This window comes from Mobula hypostoma, chromosome 4, assembly GCF_963921235.1.
Source record: "Mobula hypostoma chromosome 4, sMobHyp1.1, whole genome shotgun sequence".
Lineage (NCBI taxonomy): Eukaryota > Metazoa > Chordata > Chondrichthyes > Myliobatiformes > Myliobatidae > Mobula > Mobula hypostoma.
In genome coordinates, this window is record NC_086100.1 from 106,505,049 (window position 1) to 106,514,848 (window position 9,800).

The 9,800-nt window shown below is 45.1% G+C and overlaps 1 pseudogene; it reads right to left on the bottom strand.

Annotated features, from left to right (window-relative positions):
- Nucleotides 1-2,555: 2,555 nt before the first annotated feature.
- On the bottom strand, nucleotides 2,556-9,534 carry LOC134345974 (eukaryotic translation initiation factor 4E transporter-like; annotated as a pseudogene).
- Nucleotides 9,535-9,800: the final 266 nt, after the last annotated feature.

Here is a 9,800-nt window from a genome sequence, read left to right on the forward strand (position 1 = left end):
ACCCTGACAGCTGGAACCAATGGTGTTCACAGACCTCTGATGTCCTGATGTGCTGGCACTGTCGAAGCTGCAAGGCCATCAGCACTTCCTAATGTTCATACCAAAGCGAGCGTGGTAAAAACACAGCCCTGGCATTGTCTGTTTCATAGGCGAGGGCAAACTTACATTGGGGTCCTTGCTGACCAGGCTTGTTGAGGCAAGGAAAAGAGGAGGAATTAAGCACCTCTGCATGCAGACTACCAACCATTTTAGTAAGCTCCCTATAGTCCATCATGGGTGCATTAGTGAGGTGTATGCAAACTTGATTAGACATTTGCTCAACGAAGAGCTCTTTATGGTGATTTCTCAGGAGAGATAGCATGTGACCCCTTAGCTCCGGAGGCTTGCCATCACCAAGGCTGGGCAAGGAGAGCAGTTGTTTGGTGTGCTTGGACTCGATAGTCCAGAAGTCTGTAGCAGGTGAGTTTTCAGCAATCGGTATTTATCATGTTCAATTGGGTGCTCTAGTAGATTCATTACTCTCGCAGCTGTGAAGTTTCTGAGTAATGCTACCATACAGTAGAAACTGGTGTCACCAGCAGTGATTTCTCACAGCCTGAATTGGGCCTCGTCTTGCAGAAACCAAGCATTTTGCTCCCAAAGCTCCAGCAGTTTCAAAGTGACTATATTGGCCAATATGGTTATTAACTCTGGAATCGTCCTAGAGCATCGAGGTCACCAATGCAGGTTTTTGTAAACAACCTGATGTGAGGTATTTTAAATTCAAGAAGACTGTAACAACACGCTTGTTAAACTCTAAACCCTGAACACAAAGCGTGCTAGAAGTCCTTTACATAATTTCCTCCTCACGACAGACCAGCCTCTTAAAGTGAATGCCAACCCAATGTCAGTGGTTGTGAATTCTATTACGTCACCCTACAATGTGGCAATCTACTATAACAAGCACCACAGTGCAGACTACAAAGTGGATGAAGAACAGATACATGGTTCCTACAACACGGATGATGCGTTCACAACCATTGAGGGAATAATCCACTGCAGTTTTCTCTCATAACACTCAGTGTGCATGAAGTCAATCTTGAGTTAATTAGATTCACTCAACATGACAACTCAACACTTTGCTAAAGCAGGACCTATCCAGTCAGGTTAATTACTGGCCAATCAATCAACCTTCAGTCATCAGTAAAGAGCTGGAATATGTCATTAACAGTTCTATCAAATGCCACTGAATCTTTAATATTCTGCTCACTTATGCAGAGTTTCCATTTTACCATGCAGCTGAATTCAAGGTGAAGTGTGGTTGGCCCAGCAGACTGATGAGAATGCAAGCTGATGGCCCCAACACCCTCTCCACCAGTTAGCAAGTCATTGGCAGGTTCCATGATCAAAGTTAGAGTTCTGTGTTTGCAAGAAGTTTAAGTTCATGTACATTCTCATTCAACCATATATAAAGATCAAAGTACATTTATTATCAAAGTACATATATCATATACAACCTTGAGACTTGTCTCCTTACAAGCAAACAGGGATTGTCAAACACCCAATACGCAAAAAAAAGGATTGTGCAAACAATTAAAGTAAGAAAACAACATTTAAAACTGAAGTTCACGAAAGTGAATCCACAGCCACGAAGCCAGTCATAGCCGATCCTGAAGTCCATTGGTTGCAATCCACAGCCTCAGTTCAGCGCAGAGATGAGTAAACCTCATGAATGGTGAGCTGAACACCAGCCCAGCCCTTGCCTTCAAGGCTCAACACCCTGACTTTTACAATCTGGCTCAGCGCTTAAATCAGTCAAACAGCAAACATGCCATGCAGCAACTTCCCTTATTTTAAAGGTTTCTTTCCTTTCCCACACACAGATCAGCTGCTGAGCTATTAATATTTAATGGAGTAAACATCCAATTCAACCAACAACAAAAAACATTTTTTTTCTAAACTAGGGAAAGACATTAGACTGCCTCTATTCCCAGGCATAACCCCAGGGATTTTTCTGCCCCATCGGCTAAGGGTTAGTCATGAAAGAAAATGAGAGGAGATCGTACAAAAACATACAATTATGAAAGGGATAGATAAGATAGAAGCAGGAAAGCTGTTTCCACTGGTAGGGGACATAGGGGACATAGCCTCAAGATTTGGGGGAATAAGTTTAGGACAGAGATGAGGAGGAACTGCTTTTCTCAACGAGTGGTGAATCTGTGGAATTCTCTGCCCAATGAAGCAGTAGAGGCAACCTCAGTATATATATTTAAGGCAAGGTTGGATAGATTTTTGCATAATAGGAGAATTCAAGGTTATAGGGAAAAAGTAGGTAGATGGAGATGAGTCCATGGTCAGATCAGCTACGATCATATTGAATGGTGAAGCAGGCTTGACAGACCAGATGGCCAACTCCTGCTCCTATTTCTTAAGTTCTTACGAAACTAGAGATTCAATCTGTTGAGAGGCTTTCTGTTCCTGTGGAGGTGCCAATGACCTGGAGGTGACGCCAAAGTCATTTTATCACTTGGTGGTGTGCAGTGTGTATAGATCTTGCATTATTTGTAGGGAGAACCTCAGAAAACACAGGTGATAAGGGATGAAAGGTCTTGCTGATTATGACTGCCAAGCAGATCACCTAGAATATCTGGGGATGGAGGCCACATTACAGAGGGTGGTAGAATTTCTGGGTGTTTTGATTTCAAAGGCAAGGTTCCACTTCATACTGTTAACTGGCTTATTGAAAGCAGTCATATTGGTGTTATTATTTTTGTATCTGTTTTGGACAAATTGATGCAGTTACAGTATGTTGTAGATATTCCACCAGGAACAGGGTGGCAAACTTCCTTTCACACTCCAGCCTGATGGCAGGAACATTGATTTTTCAAACTTCCAGTAAAGCACCCCTCCCCCACTGCCCTTCACCATTCCCCATTCCCATTCCCTCTCTCACCTTATCACCTCCCTCTGGTGTTCCTCCCCTTTTTCCTTCTTCCATGGCTTTCTATCCTCTCCCCCTTCTCCAGCCCTGTATCTCTTTCATCAATCAACTTCCCAGCTCTTTACTTCACCCCTCCCCCCATCTGCTGGTTTCACCTATCACCCGTGGCTCTTCCTCTCCTCCTCACACTTTCTTTCTCTGACTCCTCATCTCTTTTTTGCCCCTGGTCCTGATTAAGGCTCTCAGCCCAAAACGTTGACTGTACTCTTTTCTATTGATGCTGCCTGGACTGCTGAGTGTGTTGCTTGGATTTCCAGTATCTGCAGACTTTCTCTTGTTTGAGATTTTTCACTTCTGCTTGGATCTCTTCCACAGACAAAACCACTCCAGTCTGCGAACTCTCCTTTAGTTTCTCATTGTTGGCAGTGAGATTGGATAGCAGTGGTTTCACATCCATATTTGCTTTTTGCAATATTTCTAACATATCAGCCTTTTTATTAATCCCCTTATTATCTTCTCATGATGGAATGGGAGCAAAGTAATTTTCAAGTTGCAGAACAGGGGTTGCAATCCTCTGCAATAGACAAGATGTCTTTCAAGTTCTTCATGTGAGGTAGACCTCTGGGTACTGGAGCGACTATCTGGTCTACATAGGTTACTTGACAGCCACTTACTGAACTGCCTGGGTGACACTGATCCTTCACCAAGCACCTCTTCAATCATCGATGCTAGTCCACGTATACTTCTCTCCATGTTGAAGAACTTAATGAAGTCAAAGTCCGTCAATGAGGGTTCAGGCAGGACTGCTTCCTGAGGAGCTTCTTGGTTAGCATCCGATACAGAAACAGTAGGTCTTGGGCACCTGAAGCATGTTTCCTTGTAGTCTCTTTCCCTTCCTTCTCTAGCATCTCTGTCATGCGAGTCTTTGTCTCTGCCATGCTGATCAAAGGTTCTTGATGTTATTACGTGCTCACTTCTAATTCTCCACTGACAAACCTCTCCCCCCCCCCACGAATATTTTCATTCTCTTTATTTTCCAATGGGCTTCCAGATCATCGAATATTGAAGATGTTGGATAAGTGACAGCCACCCCAAAGCTTTGGTGCTGAGGACTGGGTACAATACCAGGAACATCTTCCTTTATTCTCTCTTGTGGATCTGCAATTCCTCGCTTGAGAACTGCTGTCACCAAATCTAAAGCATAGCCTTTCTTAGTTCCATTCAATGTCAGACTCCTGCCAGTCATATTTTACCACATGACATGCTGGTCTATGCTTTGCATATGGGTACTCCTTGATTTTCAGCAGATTTTCCTTGGAATAGCTATATGGTTTCTTCATGTCACACATTTTTATTGTATCATTTAATTGATATTTTCTTCAATGCATCCTTTTTTTCCATGCTGCCCCTGAGGCTCAGCGCCCACCTCTACCACTCCGCTAAGAATCCAGGCTTAACAGTGATTCCTTTCATACTGTCCAATTCTCCGTTGAATACTTCTGGATGTTTCTTCAATACTTCTTGTCGACCAGGGCTTCCATTAATCAAATGCACCTCATGCCAGATGAGTTTGAGCTGCTCCAACCACGAGCTGTTATAAGATGCTCCCAAACACACCAGCTTTCGAGATTTAAATGCTCTAACTCTGAGGAGCATGGCTAGCTGGCGAGGCCTCTTTAAGGGCTTAGGATGTTCCTGTTAATTGATAGTCATGTTTTGGGCACCAAAAATTGAGTATTTAAGGAACACCTGACCATAGGTTAAGTGTTCAATTGTAAGCCTACCAGTGATTTGCTTTGTGTTCAGTTTCTTGATTTCATTTGAGACCGTGTCTTGATCCCTGCCACGGATACTCCAGCAATTGGGTCCAAGTCATCCTCATCAAGAACTCCCATCACAGTACGATTGCGCCAACATGGACCTAGTGGAGTATCAGAGTCTATGGTCCGCTATGACCAGCCACAGCGAAGATATTTCCAGATAGAGCCTGGAGATTCATGACCTTCAGGTAGGTATTGGTCAACTTTTCCAAGGAGGAAGACAGAGTTGCTTGGGGGTACCAGTTGCTCCCGCTCTGGAACCAGTCTATCTTCTAACCCCGGAGAGATTCAACGGTAGCCTGTGTTCTAGCATGACCTCCTCATTCAATGCTCATTAGTATTTGAAATTCAGCTGTCCCAGTCTCCTTCAGAGCGTGGAAAAGTGGTCTTCATTATCTCTCTCCTCACTGGAAGAGGCCTGGCCTTGGCCACAGCGCATTGGGGAATGTAGGTCAGAGTTCGATGTGGATTTGGAGGAGTTAATGGCAGTCATGAGGAAGGTGCTTTATCAACCCACTGGGGTCAGCTGAGCTTCAGACTGCCTGATGAAGTTTCAACAGGGGGACAGTCACTGGATGACTAGGCAATTAAATTTCAGACCTTGAGCCAGGAGAGTGATTGGAATGGGGAGGCCTTGGCTATGCTATACCACCACAGACTCCGAGATGAACTGAAGGATGCCCTCGCCTTGAGAGAGCCAGCAGAGAACTTAGAGGTTCTCATCAACCAGTCCATCCGTCTCGATATTCATCTGGCAGAGCAAATATGGAACCACTTTAGAAGGTCAAAGAGAGCTGATCAGAGCCCAGTCCCTACACATCGCAGTTCCACCCTCCAACCTCGAGCCATGACCAGCCTGCCACCTGCTCACGTTCCAGTCGAATGCGAAGTTTACCTGGTGTAAGAACTTGAGGCAGGTAAAGGCTTTTGTGGTCTTGGGTGCAGCGGCTAATTTTCTGGATTTAGAAACCGCCTGTTGGTACAACATACCACCACGAAAGTTGAGCCAGTTCTTGCCCGCAACTATTTTGGACAGCTGCCCGTTAGGGTCCGAGCTGATCCAGCAATAGACTGTGGAATTGCAGATGAGGACAGGGGATCATATGGAAGACATTAGTTTCTATATCATTGACTCACCACTCATACCCCTGTTCCTTGAGTACCCTTGACTGTCCCAGTGTAACACATCTGGAGACTGGAGAGAGGGGAGAATTATTGCTTGGTCCAGTCATTGTAAGAGGCTTTGTTTCCAGCATAATGTTCCAACACCCAGATTTCCTAGTGACCAATATCCTCTAAGAAGGCAGGCTTCAGTGCAAAGGAACCTGAGACCTTCTGGAGACCTAGTGCAGTCCTCAAAAGTGGACATGCCAATTCTGGTTAACAGGACAGGGCAACTCCCAACACAGTCTAGTCAGAATCACACAGGAACAAGAGAGAGGGAATTTCTAGGTCAGGCGAAGACCATGGGGATGCCCGAGCAGTCAGGAAGATTTGCCACTAAGCTGAAGGGAAACAGCCACCGGTTCTCAAGGAAGGGAAAGACTCCTTTATGCTGATCCTTGAAGCCTTTTCCCGGGGATGCAAGAACCCTCTGTAATACCTCGCTGCCACTACCTGTGGATACAGACGGGGAGTCGGACTCTGTTCCCATGGATGAACTTTCTGAGCTCAGAGAGAGGACTCTGAAGCCCATCGAATCACCCTTGTCACCAAAGAATTCTCAGAAGCTGACCTCAAAGGAAGGTCTGGAGGAGTTAGCAACACCCAAACTGATCAAAATCTCCTCTGCTTACAAGGACTTATAGGAGGTCTTCAGCAAGGGAAAGGCCTCGACAATTCCAACTCACCGACCCTACAACTGTACCATAGACCTGCTGCTTGGTACTTGTCCTGCACGGGGGCATTTGTATGTGCTCTCAGGCCCAGAGAGAAGCAACATGGAGGAGTACGTAAAGGAAGCTCTTGCCACAGGCTTCATTCAGCCCTCCACCTCACCCACCTGGGCAGGTTGCTTCTTCATACAAAAGAAAGATGGGAGTCCCTGGCTGTGCATTGATTACGAGAGATTGTGACCCCCTTCCTCATGAATATGGTTTTCGAGATGCTCCAAAGGGTGAGGGTATTCACAAAATTAGACCTCTGGAATGCCGACAATCTGGTCTGTATCAGAGGATCAGTGGGAGACTGCATTCAATACACCAGCAGGCCCTATGAGCACCAGGTTATGCCCTTTAGCCTTGCAAGTTTTCCAAGCATTTATAAATGACATACTCTAGGATACTCTCCATAAGTATGACTCCATCCACCTGGATGATATCCTGATCTTCTTGAAGTCCATGGAGGAGCATATCGCTCACATTAGGGATATTTTAAAGAGGCTACTATGCCATGGACTTTATGTCAAGTTGGAGAAGCCCGAGTTTCATGTGACGACTGTTTCATTTTTGGGTTTCATCATCTCCAATGGTGATCTCAAGATGGACCCTACCAAGACCCAGGCACACAGAGACTGGCCACCACCATCCAATATCAAATAATTCCTGTGTTTGCAAACTTCTACCGGAAGTTCATCAGGAACTTCAACTCAATGGCAGCTCCACTGATGCCATAATTAAGAAATCCACGAGCCCTTTTGTCTGGACTACTGAAGCGGAGGCTGCTTTTGCAGAGTTTAAACAGCAGTTACTACAGCTCCCATCTTGGTTTTTCCTAACCTGGTCCTCCCCTTTATTGTGGAGCTGCATGTCTCAGACATCGAAGTGGGTGCAATATTGTCCCAAAGGATACCTTCAGGCAGTAAACTGCACCTGGGTGCATTCTTCTCCAGGCGGCTGTCTCTGGCAGAGAGAAACTGCGACGGTGGGAATCAGGAGCTTCTTGCGGTTAAGTTAGCTTTGGAGGAATGGTGTCACTGGCCAAGAACCCTGTGAGCATTTGGACTGACCATAAGAACCTAGCCTACATTCAGGAGGCCAAGGGGCTAAATTCCAGGCAGACAAGGTGGTCTTTGTTCTTTAACCGGTTTAATTTCATCGTCACCTATTGACCGGGATCCAAGAACCAGAAGCCAAGTGCCCCATCCCGTCAGTTTGACGAACCAGAATGAAAGGAACAGCCTACCAGCATTTTGCTCCAAGCCAGGGTGAGAGCACCAATTCATTGGAGAATCGATGTGCTTGTTCACAAGGCCCAAACACAAGGAGAGATTCCTGAGAATGGTCCTCCAGGTCAGCTGTTTGTACCATGTTCCGTCTAGTCCCAGGTACTGCAATGGGGACATTCATCAAGAATAAATCAGAATCAGGTTTATTATCACTGGCATGTGACGTGAAATTTGTTAACTTAACAGCAGCAGTTCAATGCAACACATAATCTAACAGAGGAGAAAAAAAAATAAAATAAAAAAATAATAATAATTAATAAAATACAAGTAATAATCATAATAAACAAGTAAATCAATCACATATATTGAATAGATTTTTAAAAATGTGCAAAAACAGTAATACTGTATATTTAAAAAAAGTGAAGTAGTGTCCAAAGATTCAATATCCATTTAGCAATCGGATGGCAGAGGAGAAGAAGCTGTTCCTGAATAGCTGAGTGTGTGCCTTTAGGCTCCTATACCTCCTACCTGATGGTAACAGTGAGAAAAGGGCATGCCCTGAGTGGTGGAGGTCTTTAATAATGGACGCTGCTTTTCTGAGACACCACTCCCTAAAGATGTCCTGGGTACTTTGTAGGCTAGTGCCCAAGGTGGAGCTGACTAGATTTACAACAACCTTCTGCAGCTTCTTTCGGTCCTGTGCAGTAGCTCCTCCATACCAGACAGTGATGCAGCCTGTCAGAATGCTCTCCACGGTACAACTATAGAAATTATTGAGTGTATTTGTTGACATGCCAAATCTCTTCAAACTCCTAATAAAGCATAGCCACTGTCTTGCCTTCTTTATAACTACATTGATATGTTCAGACCAGTTAGGTCCTCAGAGATCTTGACACCCAGGAACTTGAAGCTGCTCACTCTCTCCCCTTCTGATCCCTCTATGAGGATTGGTATATGTTCCTTCGTCTTACCCTTCCTGAAGTCCACAGTCAGCTCTTTCATCTTACTGACATTGAGTGCCAGGTTGTTGCTGCGGCACCATTCCACTAGTTGGCATATCTCACTCTTGTACATCCTCTTGCCACCACCTGAGATTCCACCAACAATGGTTGTATCACTAACAAAGTTATAGATGGTATTTGAGCTATGGCTAGCCACACACTCATGTATATACAGAGAGTAGAGCAGTGGGCTAAGCACACACTCCTGAGTTGCGCCAGTGTTGATTGTCAGCATGGAGGATATATTATCACCAATTCGCACAGATTGTGGTTTTCCAGTTAGGAAGTCGAGGATCCAATTGCAGAGGAAAGTACAGAGACCCAGGTTCTGCAACTTCTCATTCAGGATTGTGAGAATGATGGTATTAAATGCTGAGTTATAGAATGACTTAGCAATTGCCAGGACCCTCGAGTTTATCAAGAAGAGGTATTGATGGCACGGAATGCTGAGAGAAGTTTGGCAGTATGAGCAAACATGCGAGGTGTGTGCCTGCAACAAGGAGCCCCATTTGCAATCTCAAGGGCTCCTCACCCCTACCTGTTCCATAGACTTTGTCACGGGTCTCCCGTCATCCATGGGGAAGTTGGTCATCATGGCGGTTATCAATCGGTTTCATTACCTTGGAGAAGTTGCATTTCATAGTAGAGGTGGCCAAGATTGTCCTGGACTAAATCTTCAAGGTCCATGGATTCCTGGTGGGCATGGTCTCAGATCGTGGTCCATAATTCTCATCACATTCCTGGAAGGCGTTCCGTAAACTGATAAGGGCACCAGCAAACATTTCCTCTGGGATTCATCCACAGTCCAATGGCCAGAATGTGCTGACCAATCAAGATTTAGAATGAACCCTGAGATGCCTGGCCTTGGAAAGACCTCATTGAGTGGTGTGGGCAGAGGTCACTGACAACACTTTACAGCATTCGGCACATGGGATGTCACCACTCGAGTGCCA